Genomic DNA, 10,142 nt, shown 5'->3' with positions numbered 1-10,142 from the left:
CGGGGTTGGCTTCATATGCCTGCTTTCATATTTCTACTTTCATCTGGAAAGGTGGCTTATATTTTTGCAATCAATTTCTTTCAAACTGAAGAGAGAGCTAATCTGACCACAAAGTGAGCCTGGGCAGGTTAACTCCCACCAGACAGCAGGCATGGCTTTTCTCCTGGATCTGATTTCCATGGACGCTAATGATACATCTGTTTTCTCCCTGAGTTCATTTGAATAGTACCCAAATTTGTACAAATCTGCAAATGTGAAAAAAATTGTTTAAAATGTAAATTATTTTAATAAAATTTGCATGTGCGTCTCACAGCTAGGATGGATTTAAATAAATGTGTTATTGACAAACTTCCTAAGCAAAATTTCATTGCATTTTTAATTTGGGACACCTTGAAACCTGAAATGACCATCTCTTCCTTTCTTGTCTATCAAGGTTAGACATGCTATCATATCAAGACCTTGAAAAACTGTGCATTAAAGCCTTTTGAAAACTAAAGTCTTAAACATTGTTGCAAAATGTTATCAAGTGACTAATTTCAAAAATTCTTTTCCATTAATGCATTTATTCTCCAGTTTGACATCTTTCAAGAGAAGAAAATCCAATCACCGCTAAAGCCTTCTTTAAGTTCTCATTGATCATAGCCTTAAAACAAGATTATCAAAAATAGTCCTTCACAGAGATAATACATTAGAAGTTCTGGAAAAATTCAACACTCCATTTCAGATTAAATCTACTCATTTCTTAGGCTCATGTCCCATTCCATTGATAAAGATGGATTATCAGCGTGTGTCTCTTAATTAAGGACAAGCAATAACTATTGCTCCTTGTAGTTATAGCACAAAAACCATAACCTTTCTCTTCTGTAATATATTTGGGCTGGGGCTATAGCTTAGTGGCAAAGCACTTGCCTAGCATGCATGAAACACTGGGTTCAATCCTTAGTACTACATAAAAATAAATAAAATAAAGAAATTCTGTCCATCTACAACTACAAAAAATTTTTTTTTTAAATCCTGTATTTGATCTATTTGTCATTAGGTGAATAATACAGCTATTGTGCCTTCAAAGAACCAAGTATTGACTTAGAATGAAGCAATCCACTTAGGAGCAAGATTATATTTTTTTTTCCATGATTGGATTTTAAACTTTGCTACTAATGCAACTAGTTCCTAAACAAACAGAATAGTTGAATATAAAGCCAGCTTTTGATGGTGATAATGAATATGTAGCTTTGTTTAATTAAAGTATTTTTAATTTGAGAGGGGGGAAAAGCCAATTAGGAAAGAATTGCATGCTTTACTGTAAAATCATATAAATAGTTCTGAATCCAAGTATTAATGATGGCAAATCTTCAAAGATAAGAGCTTTTCTGTTGTTTTGTTACATGCTGTTATTCATGAGAAAAATATCAAAGTAATGTTTGCTTTTTCTGATAAAATAATATTTGTTATTAGATCAAAGAATAATTCACACACACAATAACCATTTAGCACCACAATAATCTAGCACCATAATATAACATACAATGCATTACTCCTATACACAGAATTTGATAGCTTTAGAATCATAAAATAAGAGCCTTTAAAAGAGTCATCTGCTGTGTCCTTTTCTCCAGTTTGGTTGTTTAAAAAAAAAAAGAAAAATCAAGAATAAGTGAATTTTTCAAAGATAATGTTAACTGGAGTTGAAGGTTCAAATCTTGGAGAATCTCTACATGGTACATTTTTCTTTGACACAGGCACAAGCTAGGAGATGGTGGGATACATAAGAGATCAATTCGGCAAAAACCTTTTGAGAGAAAATAGAGGAGAACAGATGCTCCACCAGACCTCACTGAAGGTTCACCCCCGTGAAATAAAGAATCATGGGGGGAGTGACTCAGAAAAGCGTTAAACTACAATCCTGCTCTAAAATAGTTCTGTCAGATCCAATGTGTCCAGGAGCCAAAGCTGTCAATCAGAAGAGTCCCATATCTTCTACAAAGGAGTCTGCGTTGAATCTCTGCCAGCTTCAGTCTATGGTTCGGAGAAACCTAAGGGAAACACCACCTCACTATGCAAAATCTGCAATACATCTCATAATGTGGCAGCTAAGACTTTTAGTCAAGTAGGCTTCCTGCAGTTAGAGATGTGAGAGGAGCACTTTTATTGCTGCCACAATTTCTTAACTTATGAAACACTTGTCTCATTTATCTCCAGATTGCCCTCCAATATATTCCACTTGTAATAGCAGTTTTTTTTCCTATAATGAGATTATCAAAAATAAAGAGAGCTTATCTCTTTATATAAAGATTATCTAAAGAGAGCTCAAATAAAATGTGACCATGGGTGATGATTCACTTTGTTTAATAAACAAGGGCCATGTCATTAGGAGACCTTAGAATGATGCAGAGAAAAGAGAGACAGCTTTAAGTGATGGAGGTGATAATAATAACAAGAATCGTGATCACTGGTAAGTTCCTGTGTTCACTAGTCACTCTGAGTTACCTCTAGTGCTCACAGTGGATAATAATAACTCTACAAAGAGTTAATTTTCCTCCACCTTAAGAGAATAAAGACCTAGCTCTGTGCAAGGGCACTGACTCAGGTGGAATCAGGTCACTTAAATTCTCTATAAACTCAATTTCCTAATCTGCAAAGCAAGATAGTTACAACGACTTTGAGGAAGGTGTCATGAGGGCTCAATGGTACAATGACTTGAACTGAACACTCAGCATATCTTTCAGTGCTTTCTTGCAAACCTATAAATTCCCATTCTCAGTAAGAGTACCGAGGCATCGTCCCTTCTCTTCACTTGACACTTTCTCAATACCAACCCTTGGAAAGTCCTGGAAGAGTGTCAGCTATTTGTATGTTAGCTTATCATTATCTTTAACTAGAGAGCAATACCATAGCATAGCAGTAAAGGGAATAAATTCCACAGAATCCAAAGGTCAGTTCCAATCCAATTGTTTTCTTTTTGATCTCCCTCTCATTGACATAACCTACCTATGAAAATATTTAATTTTTAACTTTTCTAAGCTTCAATTCCTTTCTTTCACCTAGTAAGGAACAGGAATATTTATATAGACAGGTTCTTAAATAAAGTAAATATATGTGAAACACATGCATAGAAGGAAAACAGGAGCTATTATTATTATCTAAAAGCAAACTTCATGTTCTAGCCTTTTCCTGGTTTCTCTCTCTGGTGATGGTAGAGTGAATGTGTTACTCAGGCAAGTCACTAGACAGAGAGGGGGTGCTCAAAGGGTAATTCACCCAAACAACCAGAAATTATCAAAACTGTTTCACTCATTACAAAAACAATATAAAGTCTTTCAACTTTGAAAGGTACAAGTAGAATAATCCCTGGAAAGAAATTTGAATATAACAACTTAGAGAATACTTAGAAAAATGAAAAAGTTAAAAAGAAAAATTAAAACACTAAAGATTCACACATGGAATGAAGTATGGTTGAAAGTCAATGATAATATAGAGATTTGGAGGTTTTTGTACTTTTCTATGAAAAAACAAATATACTTGCATTTAAAAGATAATTATGAACCCGATTCTATTCATAGACATCAACTTTTGAGTAAATAAATAGGAATACAACAGAACCAAGGCCCAAACAGAAAATGCACAGGCATGAACTCAATTGCTTTCTTGCCAACTTTAATACCAGAAAATGAGAATAAGTATGGAAATTATGTTTGATGTCCCAAATTCCAGCAGCTTTGGGGACAGTCTTCTATTTTTTCAATTACTACATTTTATGGTTTAAGAAATTAAGTCATCTAACAAAAAAAAAAACCACCTCACATCCCACATCCTTACATTTTTTTTAATCTCTTCCTCTCAAAACTGGATAGTTGGGGGTTTTTTGTCTGTTTTTTGTTCTTGTTTTTTAGCACTAAACATAGATTTATTACTTATTTTATTTTAAATTTATTTTTTTTACATTTTTTACTAAAATCTGAGTTCTAGGATATATGTTTCCTTAGGTATAAAATGTTAAGCAGAGTCTTTAGATGAAAAGAACTAAATGAAAGATGTGGGACGCTAACGAAGAATGAAGGCAATGAAGAGAAATGCCTGGAGCCCTGTCCCATGTGCAAGGAGACTTGCAATTTCCTTGTGGGGCCCCATTATCACCTGCTTTATCATTTCTTAGCAATCCCACCTCTCCTTTGTCCTCCTGCCATTCTATCTCAACTGCTTGTCAAGTACTGTAGAAATAGGTCCTCTTCTCCATGTGCTATTAATTCCAGGCTACTGTTGTAGCAGAATTTACTGAAGGTTTCTCAAGCAGATTGGAATTCTTTTGGGGGGAGAAAATCCTCGTATTGAATATAAGATTTCACTGTTCCTACACATCAATGGATATTTCCTAAACAGAGAATTTCTCCGTGGTAACTGTAATTTTTTTTTCTTTTTCCCATCTCCCAATACAAATTTCTTCTTATTATTTCCAGCAAATGCTATCTCATCCCCCAAACTAGTTTGTCATGCAGAATAATTTAGATCTCCTTCCCCCCAGTCTGTTTTATATTTGTTTTTCTTCCTGTTGCAAAGGAATCACTGACTCGCCATTTATTTATACCTGGCTTCATTCCACGAAGAAACCATTGTATTACATGATCACATGCAATAAAAGTAAAACAAGAAAAACTAAGTACAATAGGAATATAGGATTATGATTAATCCAATTCTGTTCAGATGAAGTCAAAAATGAGAAGAGAGAAAGTAAGTTCAAATATCAGGGCCAGGAAAGGCATAGATGTTCAAATGTGAGCTTTAGACCTACACTGAGATATAAATGAAACACAAAAAATATATCTAGAGTCACCAGTCTTTAGACTCCTGATTAATCTGAACAGTTAGCCCAGAGTTTCCAGGTAGCCAAAATCAAAAGGGAAACCAGACTAGTTTTATCATTTTTATATCTACAGGCAATAAACATGCCAATTTCCTGAGGATTAATGCAGCTTTGCTTAGTGCTTGCCGCACTTCGTAGACACAGATATTGAGAAATAAGACACTGAGGGCAGGGAAATTAGTTCAGAGTCAAGATTCAAGATAGGAACCAAAAGATTCATGAATAATGGTGGCTGGAGAACTGTTGAAAAGTACAAAAGGCTGGTTGGAAGGAGGATAGGAGACTGGGAACAGTGGCCCACTTTAGATTGTGAATATGGCCCTCGGTGCTCTGCCATTCAACTTATTTTTTAATTAATTCTTTTAATTTATATATGACAGTGGAATGCATTACAATTCATATTACACATATAGATCACTATTTTTCATATCTCTGGATGCATACAAAGTATATTCACACCAATTCATGTCTTCATACATGTACTTTAGATGATAATGATCATCACATCCCACATTATTTCCAACCCCATGCCCCCTCCCTTCCCCTCCCACCCCTCTGCCCTATCTACAGTTTTGTCTATTCCTCCCATGCTCCCTCTCCCTATCCCACTATGAATAGGCCTCCTTGTATCAAAGAAAACATTCGGCGTTTAGGTTTTGGGGATTGGCTAACTTCACTTAGCATTATCTTCTCTAACTCCATCCATCTACCTGCAAATGAAGAGCTAGAAGAAAAGTCGGCCCTAATCTCCATCATGTGGGATTAGGCCCCAACTTCCTTAATAAGACTCCTTTGGCACAAGAATTAAAATCAAGAATCAATAAATGGGATAGACTCAAACTAAAAAGATTCTTCTCAGCAAAAGAAACAATCTCTGGCTCTTTCTCTGGTCATCACAGTGAGAGGAGCCTTCTTCATGTCCCTGCACCTGCCGTGGATCGTCCTGTGGAACTGCTCCAGTTTCCTGATCAAGAGAGATAAGCAGACCCACAGCACTGAGCCCAATAACCTGAAGGCCCACAACTCCTTCCACTACAACGGCTGATTCACCTCAAGACTGTGGGCGTGGAGCCCGAGGCGGATGGCAAAGGCTTAGTGGTGATCATGAAACACAGATCTGGCCAGCAAAAGCCAGCTCCCTCTTATATCCAGACGACCATCAGTAAGAACACACGGGCCACACTCAGCAGCATCAGGCACAGGACTCGCAAAAACAAGTACTGCCCAGACCTGCGCAAGGCTGCCATCCACAGAGCCAGTGCCATCCTGGGCAGCCAGAAGCCTGAGATGGTGAAGAGGAACCAGACAGGGCTGAGGATGTGGCTCAAGCGGTAGCGCGCTTGCCTGGCATGCGTGCGGCCTGGGTTCGACTCCCAGCACCACATACAAAACAAAGATGTTGTGTCCGCTGATAACTAAAAAATAAATATTAAAATTAAAAAAAAAAAAAAAAACAAGAGGAACCAGACAAACCCCACTAAGTGCTCCTGAGCCCCATACCTTCTAAAGCAATAAAGAGTAAGCTGACTTTCAAAAAAAAGGAGAGAGAGAGAGAGAGAGAGAGAGAAAGAGAGAGAGAGAAAGGAAGGAAGGAAGGAAGGAAGGAAGGAAGGAAGGAAGGAAGGAAGGAAGGAAGGAAGGAAGGAAGGAAGGAAGGAAGGAAGGAAGGAAGGAAGGAAGGGGAAAATAAAAGAGAAGAAACAATCTCTGAGGTGAATAGAGAGCCTACATCTTGGGAGCAAATCTTTACCCCTCACACATCAGATCGAACACTAATCTCAATTTATTTTTAAAAGGGCATTTCTTTTTCTTCCTCTCTCCCTCCTCCTCCCTAATCTCTTCCTCTCCCCAATTTTAGGGAAAACAGGATTACCTTTCTTCCCCATCCTAGGCAGAGTTATCTGTCCTTGAGCACACACCCACCCTAGGAACCAAGTAATTCAGATGTGGGGGGGTGGCACCAGAAAATCTCAGAAATGACTATCTTCCAAATTAACAACTGAACCACAGAACACTTGGAATGTAGCCTTTGAATCTCCTTTTAAGGAGGAAAAAAATAAAAAGCTTGTCCTCCCTGATAGACAGAATCACAGCCCTTTTTTCTCAATATCATGTCCTTGTTATTGCACCCCCGATCTTTCATACCAGACTTAGCAGGAAATGGGATATTCCAACGTAGCTGCAGAAGAGTCAGGGACTTCCTTCAGACTCTTTGGATCCCTCCAAGAACCCCTCGTTTCTCACCCTGCAGCTTTATGACTAGGTACCCTTGCACTGACATCCTGGAGAGAGTGTGACTGTTTCCTAGTCCCTCAGCCCCACTCACACACATTGGACCCAGAGGCAGGCAGAGCTCTGGGCTAGAACTTTAATGTGCCACTCACTGAAATGCTATTTCCCTTAATGGTCTCTATCCAAAGAATAGCCCAGTGAAGGTGACATTGGCAATTAACCTATTCCGAGTGTGGGAGGCCCACAAAAATGATGCCTGAATTGTTCCTCAAGAACAATTTGAGTGTGAATAGAAACTGCAAAATAGGCTCTGTCACCCACGAATAAAAGAACCTTATCACACATGCAGAAGTTATTCTTCAAGATTCTCTAGTTAAGGAAGCAGCCTTATACCATGGGTAGATACATATGAGCATGATTTTTCAAACCAATAAAACAAAAGTAACAGGCTTTACCACTGATTGTGTTTATTAAATTGCTCAGCATGACATTGTTAATAGTCTCAAGAAAACAATTTGGGTGTGCAAAGTGACCCAGAATAGAACCTATTATGATGCCTAAACTGTTCTAAATATCCACTGAGTGGTTTTTTGTTCTGTTTTGTTTTGTTTTTCATGAGTTGCCCTTCAACAAAGGAGATTTTAAAGGCATAGGAAGTAGCTTTGCTCTGGCCTTCACTGTAGGGTAACATGAGGTGCACCTTCAAGCAGTTTTCCAGTGAATATAAGTCATAAAAACACATCTCAGACATGTCTTAGGTATATATCCCTGAGAGAAAAAAAAATAAGTGTATGAGTTTGTGTGTGTGTGTGTGTGCATGTGCACACACATGAATGGTTTGTGTGTGTGGTACATATGGATATATGTGTATAATGGTATACAGATATGGTTGTATTCACATATTTCTGTACATACATATGTATATAGGTGTATTCTTTATACCAAAACAACCATCAACTGATTCTGCAGTTTTTATTTACTCTGCAAATGTATGAAAATGATGGCAGCATTTGAGAAATCTTTTTCTTAGAGAAAATTTCTAATGAATCCAACTTCACTCACTGAGGTAAACACCAGAGATAAGAATTAATATCCCCAGGTTCAACAGCAACATGTGAAAAATGTCCAAAATTCATAGCAAGGGGGAATTAGGAGACTATGGGAGAATGATGACAATGTATAAGGAACAGGAAGGAAATCCCAGAGGACAGGCTGTTTGGAAGTCCAATGTCTTGTGTGAATTTCTGTTAAAACAAGACAGCTTTCCTATAAGGACACTCGAGCACACTGACCAGCAGCAGTAAAAATGGGCCAGATTTTAGGAGGGGATAGGAACAAAGGTCAAGAAGGGATGAGCATTTATTATACACTCAAGATAAAGTCAGGTGTTTGCCAAGCATTTAAAATATGCTATCTACCATAAAACATATATAAGAAATTTCCAACCTGAAATAAAAGTGTCTTAATAATGCACTTTAACAACTTGTTAATGCAAAACCTGACCTGACCTAAACTCATTTTATGGCAGAACCTGACGTGAAAAGATGTGAGTCAATTGTAGTATTATTTTTTTTAAATCTGTTTTAATATTTTTTAAAAAAAAATATTGAAAAATTAATATGTTGGTACTATATGATATCAATCTATGCTCAATATTTTCTTTCTAAAATCTGGATACACTTCTGGATTCTGAAATATGTGACCCCAAGAGTTTTAAACTAGGGTTATGGTTTTTTATTAGTAATGATAAGATCTCAATAGGTGAATCTATTTTTATGCGCCTACTAGGGTGCTATTTTGAGCGTTTGCTCATTTAGTCCTCATTACACCACTTTGAGATAGAGATGAGGATCCCTGGAGATGAATACAGATATCTAAGGCTTATTGAGGATTATTTACTTGCTCAAGGTTACACAGTTCACAAATATCAAGAATGTCTTTCTTACTTTAAATACCATTCTAAACCCTGTGATCCTTATCAGAAAAGTGTCTGTATGAGCATAAAATAGGAGAAAGTACCCAGATGGAGTGGGGGGAGTCTATTTCTATGATATTGGTGGCTCAAGGATAATAATCCAGTCAGTCTCAAATCTGTTTATTTTTTAAAGATAATTGAGAATTATTTAAAAATAATTAGCAATGTTAAAAAATAAAAACTATACAAGAAGATTTGTTTCCTATTTACTCTTCCTGAATCAGTTTTGCAAAGATAGCACTGAACTATAAAACTTTGGAAACTTCATTCTTTTCTGATGTCTCAAGATCTCCCAAAACAGGCTACAAACTTCCCACCCAGGTGACAAGATGAACAATATGGTAAAGCTGGTGGCTACCACAAGTCCCCTTTTTTCTCTTCCCCTGACTATGACCTAATGACTTCAGAAACATCAAATAAATCCTTTTATTACCTTTGGTTATGTACTCCCCTGTTCCCCAATAAAGGTGCTGAAGCTCATAAAGTCACTCCCTTTCTTGGTGCCCCACCTACTTTGTTGAACTGTTTCCCTGGGAATTCTTTTCCTACAACCCCTGTGTGGCATGCCAAGTCATCTATCTCTAGGACCTATGCCTTTCCAGGTGTAATTTTCGTGGCCACGTTAGAGTGATTCTTAAAAAACTACACAAGGGTGACGGACTCTCGGTTTTACAGTGTAGCACCTCTCTTTGCGCTTTGATCCAGCAATTCTCAACATGTAATTGGTACCAAATCAAAATAAAGAAAGTACACATGTTCCTGCCTTTCCATGAATTTAAAATTCATGAAATTAGCACCTTGGCCAAAACTCCCTCTTTAAAGTTACTTAATATGTGTATATTGAATGCATTAATGTTTAATTTATGAAACCTTTGGCTTAGTTATATTTTTTAAAAGTTTATCACGAAAACTCACAGCTTTATTAACAATAATAAATTGCAGAACTCCTCCCAAAGTGATTCAAAAAAATGCTTCTGAAGTCTATTCCCTCCTCACATGCTTATCCAAGAAGTAAAAAAGAATTTGCTTGGATAGCAGGTAGCATCTAAACAAAAGATTCTTGGCCTATGAAGATAT

General features: G+C 37.1%; 1 pseudogene; it reads left to right on the top strand.

Moving 5' to 3' along the window:
• Window positions 1-5,774: 5,774 nt before the first annotated feature.
• On the top strand, window positions 5,775-6,193 carry LOC144370977 (large ribosomal subunit protein eL28 pseudogene; annotated as a pseudogene).
• The last annotated feature ends 3,949 nt before the right edge of the window (window positions 6,194-10,142 follow it).

The sequence above is a fragment of the Ictidomys tridecemlineatus genome, chromosome 15 (assembly GCF_052094955.1).
Source record: "Ictidomys tridecemlineatus isolate mIctTri1 chromosome 15, mIctTri1.hap1, whole genome shotgun sequence".
Lineage (NCBI taxonomy): Eukaryota > Metazoa > Chordata > Mammalia > Rodentia > Sciuridae > Ictidomys > Ictidomys tridecemlineatus.
Note: the sequence above shows the minus strand (reverse complement) of the source record. Positions and strands in the feature narration are given on the sequence as shown.